The sequence below is a fragment of the Glycine max genome, chromosome 5, assembly GCF_000004515.6.
Source record: "Glycine max cultivar Williams 82 chromosome 5, Glycine_max_v4.0, whole genome shotgun sequence".
Taxonomy (NCBI): Eukaryota; Viridiplantae; Streptophyta; class Magnoliopsida; order Fabales; family Fabaceae; genus Glycine; species Glycine max.
This window is the reverse complement of record NC_038241.2, coordinates 28064878-28074550: the sequence shown is the minus strand read 5'-3', so window position 1 is coordinate 28074550 and position 9673 is coordinate 28064878. Positions and strand designations below refer to the sequence as shown.

General features: G+C 35.4%; 1 pseudogene; it reads left to right on the top strand.

Moving 5' to 3' along the window:
* Positions 1 to 2841: 2841 nt before the first annotated feature.
* On the top strand, positions 2842 to 9437 carry LOC100779055 (uncharacterized; annotated as a pseudogene).
* Positions 9438 to 9673: the final 236 nt, after the last annotated feature.

Below are 9673 nucleotides of genomic sequence, written 5' to 3'. Positions count from 1 at the left end.
AAATATACTTGTTTATCATACTACTTTTAGCATTTATCATACTACTTCTTGTTTGGAAAAACTTTTTATTATATTAGTGTTTTTTCTTTCCAGGAAAGTAATGGAAGATATTAGTTTTTCACTGAAAGGAATTTGTCCTATTCCTTCACCAATTGATCAATCTCCTTCACCTTCACCAATTGATCAGACTCCTTCACCTATTCAAGCTGATCTTACACCTTCTCTTTCACCTATTAATGTTGATCCTAATCCTTCACCTCATGAAGATGAAGTTAATAATGTAGAGGCGCAAGGAGGAATATGTAGGCTGAAAAGTAAGATTTGGTAGCATTTTAAAAAAATTAAAGCCAATGATTTGGACAAGGTTGAATGCAAGTATTGTAAGAAACTTCTTGGTGGAAAATAAAAAAAATGGAACCAAGCATTTGTGGCAGCATAATGAGATTTGTGTTCAGTACAAGATTTTTATGAGAGGGATGAAGGGATAAACATTTCTTACACCTAAGGTCGTGCAAAGAAAGCACGAGTTGGGTGCGGGAACTTATGATGCAGAATGTGCAAGGGGAGAGCTAGCAAAAGCAATTATTATGCACGAGTATCCACTATCAATTATGGACCACCTTGGCTTTAGGAGATACTCTGTTGCCCTCCAACCCGTGTTTCAGGTTCCTACTAGAAACACAATTAAGAAAGAGATAATGAAAATCTATGAGAATGAATGAGCAACAACTTTGAAGTTGTTGGATAGTCTTGATGGAAGAGTGGTCATTACATCAGACATGTGGACTTCAACCAATCAGAAAAGGGGGTATATGACTATTACAACTCATTAAGTTGATGGTTATTGGAACTTACAAAGTCAAATTTTGAGGTAATAAAATGATTTGAACTTTTTTATATTATTAGGCCTTTTATTTTATAAAATGATTGAATATGATTATATTATATCTCTTTTTTTGGTTGTTTTTTATATCATGTCTCAATTTCTATGTTAGGTTCATTTATGTTCTTGCTCCTCATACAAGTGATAGACTTTGCAATGTATTGATTGACTATTTGATGGATTGGAATATTGACACAAAAGTGTCCACTATCACCCTAGATAATTGTACCACAAATGATGCTATGATTGATAAAATTAAGGATAAATTGCACTTAGGTAGTATGCTTAGGGATGGGTCTTTACTTCACATGCATTGTTGTGCACACATCCTTAACTTGATAGTAAAAGATGGGTTGGAAGTGGTGAAAGAAGGTGTAGAAAAGATTTGGGATAGTGTGGCATATTGGACAACAACACCTAAGAGGAAGGAAAAATTTGAGGAAATGGCTAAATAGTTGAGAATCCCTTACACAAAGAATTTGGCCTTAGATTGTCCAACTAGGTGGAACTCAACTTACAAAATGCTTGAAATTTCCATAGGATATGAGGATGTATTTTGTCGATTAAAGCAACAAGAGTCTCAATATACTTGTTTGCCAAGTACTTTACAGTGACAATTTGCAAAGGATGTGAGTGGGAGATTGAAGTTGTTCAATACTATCACTGAATTATTTTCTTTTACTAAACATCCAACTGCTAATTTGTATTTTCCAAAAAATATATGCGAGATTAAGTTGGCAATCAAACAATGGATTACCTCTTCTAACCCAATGATTCAACAAATGGCAAAAAACATGATGATCAAATTTGATAAATATTGGGGTGTGATTCATAATGTGATGGGATTTTCCACTGTTTTAGATCCTAGGTACAAGATGGAGTTGCTTGAGTATTATTATGAAAAATTGTATGAACATGACTCTTTTACTCAAGTGAGATGCATTCAACAACTGTGTTATGACTTAGTTTTTTATTACCAAATGAAAATGAACAAAGACTCTTTTGGTTGTAATGTTGGTGATGTTATTGGTAGTAAAGTTGTTGGTGATGCATTATCTGAGTATGATAGATTTATTATAAGGAACAAAGGGCTAGAAGTTCTTATGTTAAAGTAGAGTTGGACCACTATTTAGAAGAAGAGGTTTTATCAAGAGCTGTTGACTTTGATATTTTGATGTGATGGAAGTTTAATGGTGTCAAGTATCCAACACTTCAGCAATTGCTAAGGATATATTAGTTATTTCGGTATCTACCGTAGCTTCAAAATCCACATTTAGCATCGGCGGTCAAATTTTAAGCCCACATCTTAGTCAACTTCAATGGACTACTTTAGAGGCTTTAATGTGTGCTAGAAGTTGGTTGTGGAGTGCTAAAAATGATGGGTCCTAGTGTCACTAATTTAGAGGAATGATCAACATTTATTTGTTGAACAGTTTAAGTTGTTTCTTTTTTTATTATGTAATTTGAAAGAACAAAATATGTTTAAGTTGTTGAATTAGAACTTCAAGGACAACCAACATAATATATTAGTATCTCTTTTTTTGCTAAACAGAATCATATGTTACTTATTGTTAGGATAACCAACCTAGTATATTAGTATCTCTTTTTTTGCTAAACAAAATCATACGCTACTTATTGTTGGGACATATATATTTAGATGATACTGTATTTTGGGAGAAATTAAATATGCATGTTATTAATTCCTCATGCAATACTCAAATTTTATGATTTTAATTGAATTGATTGATTTGTTTTAGTAATTTTTTAAATTATGATAATGATCCCATATTTTGAATTTGGTTTTTTTATTGTTTTTTCTTTGCTACATAATTGCCTTTTAGCCCCTTTTTTTTTCAATAAGTTACAATATTTTTCTCTTCTCTTTTTTTTTTAAAAAAATTTTAATCAATACTAAGGTGTGCGGGACGGAAAATCCCACTCCGAACAGGAACGCGGATGAGTGCATATTTTTTAATCCCGGCGGAAATGAGGCGGGAGTGGGAAATGCAATATTTGTTCCGGTCTCGCCTCGTTTGCCATGCTTACTTAAAAGATTTTAATCAGTTCATATTTCATGATGCATGATGAGTGTATATGTGTTGCTTGGCAGCTATACAATTGGAGACGACACATGACTAGAATGGACTCATTTGTCAGTTAAAACTTTATGGAAAAATTTGTCACTAATTCGCATTTCTTTTTCCTTTTTTCCCTCTATTCCCTGTATGCCCTCTCCCCCTTCCCTTCCCCTTCCAACCCACCCGCATATAGAGAACCCATAGTGGCGCGCGAGGCTGCTGACGACACTGCTGGTGGTGCCCAGTTCGTCGCCACCAACTTCGGCTAACTAACGAAGCTTCTATGGTTTATTGTGTATTGGTAATTTGTGCTTGAACTAACGAAGCTTTTATGGTTCATTGTGCGTGTATAGGCACTTGCAATTAAAATGGCTTTGGATGCAAATGGCCTCTCTTCAAATGTCTATGTTGGGATGTTATACTGCACTGAAGAAGCAATTCAGCAAGTAAGTTCTCATGCTTTTTGGACAAATGTAGCCTTTCTGCTTCATTCTCATCATACATCCATTTTCTCCTTTCTTAATTAAATGACATACGTGACAATTAATCGTGAAATATATTATTTATTATGAGCTCCTCTATATCACCTTAGACTTGGTCTAAAATCAAAAAGCTTGTCTTGTGTGACAAATTAAGAGGGATGAAATAACAAGGCTTGTGGTACTATTCCTTTATCCCCAGTTTTCTATATCCACAACTGGGTCAAGCATCCGTGTTCTTGAGCATATATTCAAGTAGTGCATATTGGCACTTTTGTGAATACTCTTAGGTGATTCAAGGATTACTCTTATTCAATTAATATCATTTAATTGTCAGGGAAGATGTCTATTTGTCTAAGCTTCCTGTTTCCATTATAAACATTGTTTCGTCAAAGTTGGTGGCAATGAACTTGACGCCACTGGCAGTGTCGTCGACGGCCTCACGCGCCACTATGGGTTTCTCCAGATGCGGGTGGGTAGGTGGATGGGGAAGGGGAGGGCAGAGGGCAAAATGGAAAAGAGGAAAAAGAGAAAAAAGATATGCATAGTAACAAATTAGTTCATCGACCTTTGGCTGATAAATAAATTCATCCACTCATCTGCTCAATTATATAATTAAGTAGCACAAATGTACATTTCTTGTGATAATTTGGTCCAAAAGCATTAAGTAAGCAAAAACCGTGAAGCTTAACAGTGAAAAGTTAACTGTAAGATCACCTTGTCACACTTTTTTAACATTTAGATCTAAATTTTAATTTTTATCTTTCTCGAAATGTCAGTCCTTGAAATTTACTTTCAAGCTGAAATAGATATTAATCCAATTTGATGAAAGTATCGACTATAGAGTCATAGAGTCCTGCGCATTAATTTAAACTAGAGATCGCAGTGAATTTAAATTAAATGCTGAGATGTGGCAAACTGTGAGTCTCATTGAACTTGTTGGACCTAGTGTTCATAGATTCATAGTTCCGTCGATGATTGAGAAAGTGAACATGGTCTGTAGCAAGAACAACAGAACAGAACCAACCATACATACATAACATAGCTGTTCTATTACTTAAAGACAAAAGGCACTAACACAAGGGCTTCATCTTTCTGTTTGTGTGGTTGTAAAGTCAACGTCACCAACTCAGATCCAAACTGCGCCCAAAGTTAACTTCCCAACGACAACGTCATCTTATCAATTTTCCTTCTTTTTGGACCACTAAATGCTCGACTCACCCTAATGTATCTCTAACGATGAAGAGAACAACCTCATGTCTGGTCGTTTTGCTAATTCCATACTTCGCCTTGTACCAGGTCAGTGATGAGTGAGTGTTCCTCTACTTCACTCACACTTAAATTCGGTTTACAGCTTCTAATCATTCCTTTCTTTTACTATTTTTTCCTTCCTTTTTTCAATTCGAGTATGTGGAGAACACTTCTTTGTTCTGATACATGGGGATTGTACTCTGATTCTTATAGGAAAATCAGCTAGTATTACCCTTTTCACCTTCTAAGGTTTAAAATTATGAATTTACTGTGATTAATTTGTAGGTCTAATGTTAAAGTTAGTTAATGTAGAAGCAAGATAGTGAAATGAGTAAGAGATGGGAGGGGTGGCTTGTGTGGTATCGGCTTTTAGCACTGCTTACAATTTAATCTTGCAATGAAGACGATACATGTTATTGTCACTGGCGAAATAGATATTGTGGGTAAACTTTTTATGTATGAACCATCAAATAAGGATCTTGAGAATTCATAGCTTTCACACAAATATAATGGGTTGAAATACTAACTTTTTATCCATGATTAAAGTTGATGCCTTGAATCTTGAAGAACTTGCTATGAACAATAGAAACTCTTCTCTATCTTTTTTTCCTTTCTTTCTTATGGCTCTCTTAATGATGGAAATATATAGTTATACGTCTGTAGGCAGAAATAGGAACTGTTCCAATTTCCTTTTGCACACACATATACTACTATTTTCAGGTTTTCTAATAACTCCTTGCATTTAAAGTAGATGTTTGTGACATATTTTAATTGGGTTATTGGGTCTCAATGGGTTTCATTTTGTTAATTGCAATTTCCAGCATGATTTTGGAGATATAAAGGAAGAGAAAATGAGAATGAGGAACCTATACAGGAAAGCAACTACTTTACGTTGCTATGCAGGGAGCAGATGCTATTCTGCATCGGCTGTGATATGGAGCTTGTTAGGGTGCTTGCTTTTGTTTCATCTATATTCCAATATTCATCACAAACACAAGGAAGGTAGAGAAGTGCCATTGCATGTGACTAATCATCCTCAGTCACGTGAACTCCAACAAGTGGAAGGGGAGATCATCCGACTCCAACCAAAGGGGAAGAGGTCCCCTCGGGCAGCAAAATGCAGACATAAGCAGGTAACCCCACTGGTTGATGAGTGAAGATTCCCGACTGAGACATGTTTTCTTCCCTGGTAACAAGAGTGCTATTGATCCAATGAAGGTCACAGGAAATGGTAGTTATTACTACTACCCTGGGAGAATTTGGTTGGATACTGATGGAAATCCTATTCAAGCTCATGGACGGGGCATTCTATATGATGAAAGATCAAGAACATACTATTGGTATGGTGAATATAAAGATGGGCCCACGTACCATGCTCACAAGAGAGCATCTGCTCGGGTAAGTCATTTCAATTGAAACTATTATTGTTTTAACCATTAGTCAATAATTGTCCTGATGGCTATGGGAGTTTATTTAGTTTTTTCTATTTCATCAAATAAATTTAATTGTTGTTGATAGCAGGCTGATTATCAAGCAGGTCTATGTTTATAAGAAATAAAATTGGGCCAAGGGAGGGATAGGACAATTAGTAACTAACTAACTGATTGAATGTAAGTAGTTATAGGACTTGGTATAAATAGGCCATTGTAAATAAGAGGGGTGGAAAAGTAATTGTAATGTGGAAAGGTGCTGATGTACTCTCGAATTAACCTCAGAAGTGTATTCGACTATACTGTACAGTGATGAGATGGAGGCAAATTAATAAAAAGTCCCTCAGTTGTTTGAGTATCTGTCGTTTTCCTTTTTCTTTTATGAGTTTGGTCTACCATTTGTCAATGGCTAGCTTCTTTTTATGTTGGTGCAAATTTCTTGTTGTTGCATGGCATCCTTTGTTTATTAAAAAAAGAAAAGAAATCAATAAGATGATTTTCTAGTGAGAAAAAATTTACTGAATTGACTAGATTAACGATGCACATTTGACTTTCATATATGCATTGATCATTCTATGCCCCTAGCTACCTTTTTAGAGTCTTAGGCATGTGTTTAACTGTTCTTATTGTTCAATAAGTGTTCTTATGCTCCCAGCCTATTTATATAACTCATATACCTTGAGTTCTTACATTCTTATTATCATCATTATTAATTGAAGTCTTTGGCAGAGGAATTATATTTGTTTCATATGTCGATTTAGTTCTTGAGATGTTAATGTTGGAATAATATTTCCACATTCTTGTAATCTTGTTACTCCATGAAAAGGGGATATATAAAAACAAAATAGCTAATATAGTCTTTTCAGTTTGGATAAAATGCAAATACTAACATAATAACTAGCTGATAGCTTCTACCAAAAGAAAGAAGATCATACTGAGAGATTTAGGCCTTAATATAATGATATCTTTGTAAAAAGCAGAGATGACATTTTGTAGTTTTGATGAACAACATGACAGGAATGGACATAGAAATATTGTAATGGAATGCGTCACTATCTGTTTCTTACAATCTTACTCTTCCATGGCAATAGAACCACAGCCCAAATGGTGTCAGACAAATCCTTCACCTCACGGTGAACACAGTCACCATCAAATATGCCTTGCCTAGGAGCCCCATTTGGATCTCAAAGTGTGCAAAACATCTCAACTGGCTGTCCTTGGAGGATGTTAGCTGACTCACCAGTCATCACACTAAGAGAGAAAGCTCTGTCAAGGCTTGTGTGACTGCAAGTTAATTATGTTTCCCAACCAGTTTTCTTAACAGTTTTGCATCTGTAAGAGTATTTCCATCATCTTCTGCAAGTTTCACAGTAGGGTTTGTTGGGATCTAAAATGTCTTAGCTTCCAGTAAACCAGTTTCACCTATCAAATGAATGATATACCTTGTTTGAGAGAGGATACACTTCAACTTTGATTGACAAAGTTGGGCTGAATCCAATGATGAGTAAGTACTTTCCCAAGATGAGACCTTCTGCCATGGCTGAAACTTGCCTAACTTTTCTTCACCGATCTCAGGCTCAATTACTTTCATTATACTTCACAGCTCACATGTCCCATCAAAGCTTAGAAATCCACTGAATATAGGTTCTTTTCTTATTACTGAACAATATGTTTTTACTGCCAAGACATAAGTTTTCTGAAATGCTGATGATCCGTCAAAAACTTGTTTCTCCTAAATTCTCCAATCCCTTTGAATTCTTACACAGGTCCAAGAAGAACTTACATGGCATTATATTAAAAGAAATAATAAAGGAAAAGATTTTGGCCCTTTTGACCTTCCACATGTCAATAGCAAGTTCATATATGAAGTGACCTAGGAAAACTTTCATTTCTGCAACAAAATAACTTGGACACTCTTTTATTTTTTATTTTTTTATATATATTCTATATGGTAAAACTAGTGAGTTTGTTGCAGAATGTTTTGGTCCCATGTCAACTGTCAATTATACTACTGTCTTTTAATCTGTGCTTTTTTTCTTCTATCCTCATACTTTATGGACATGAAGTAAACTTGTTTCTCCAACATTAGCATATTCTTGGTTACTGCAAGATTTACAGGTAACTGTTTTCAAGGCAGTTTTGTGATAGTATTGATATTATTACTACGTTATGAGCCTATGCCCTACTGTTATAACTTATAATCTCATTTTCTAATAGCTTCCAAGGGATTTTTTTTTCAACGAAGCAATGAAGCATCATTATTTACGTAGCTGCATACCCTAGTGACAGAACTCTTAGAGTTTATCTCTCTTTCTTTCCATCAGGTGGACATCATAGGAGTTGGTTTCTATTCTTCTAAGGACTTGTGGACCTGGAAAAATGGAGGTATTGTACTATTGGCAGCTGAGGAAACGAATGTAACCCATGACCTGTACAAGTCTAATGTGCTTGAGAGGCCAAAAGTAATTTACAACGAGAAAACCAGAAAGTATGTGATGTGGATGCACATCGACGATGCCAATTATACAAAAGCTGCTGTTGGCAAAGCAATTAGTGATACACCTGATGGTGCATTTGAATATCTTGGTAGCCAAAGGCCCCACAGATATGAAAGCAGGGATATGACAGTTTTCAAAGATGAGGATGGTGTGGCATACCTTATCTACTCTTCTGAAGAAAACAACGTGCTACACATTGGACCCCTGACTGAAGATTATCTGAATGTGATTCCTGTCATGAGAAGACTTTTTGTGGGACAGCGCAGAGAAGCACCACCTGTGTTCAAGCACCAGGGCACGTATTACATGATCACATCAGGCTGCACGGGATGGGTCCCAAATGAAGCGCTGGTTCATGCAGCTGAGTCAATCCTGGGGCCTTGGGAAACAATGGGAAATCCATGTGTTGGAGGGAACAAAATGTTTCAAATTGTTACCTTTCTTGCTCAAAGCACTTTTGTGCTTCCTCTGCCTGGGTTCCCGGGTTCATTTATTTTCATGGCTGATAGATGGAATCCAGCTGACTTAAGGGACTCGAGATATGTTTGGTTGCCTTTGATAGTGGAAGGACCTACTGATCAAGCACTGGAGTACAGTTCTGGATTACCATTGTGGTCAAGAGTTTCTATCTATTGGCATAGAAAATGGAGGCTGCCTCGGGTGGAGCACATTCAAGTAATTCTTGTTGTACATTTGTTTTTTATAAACATTGTTGTGCATTTGTGGTCATCAAAGAAGTACTGATTCTTCAGACTTTACAAATATGAGAAATGATAGTAACTCTCACTCCAACACACTCTTTAATATATTCTCTACAATTGACTAAAATTTATTGGAGATCACAAAATTTTGTAGATTTTATTAATTTAATGAGTCTCATGATTTTATAGTTTTCAATATATTTTAACAAATAATAGAGGGTCTTAAAAAGAGGATATTAGAGAGTGTAACATCTCATTTTTCGTAAAATAAATTAAAAATGAGTTTATTTAAAATAAATAGAATTTTAGAAAAATAATGAGTTTTTTGTAATGAAATAAATAAGAGAAATAGT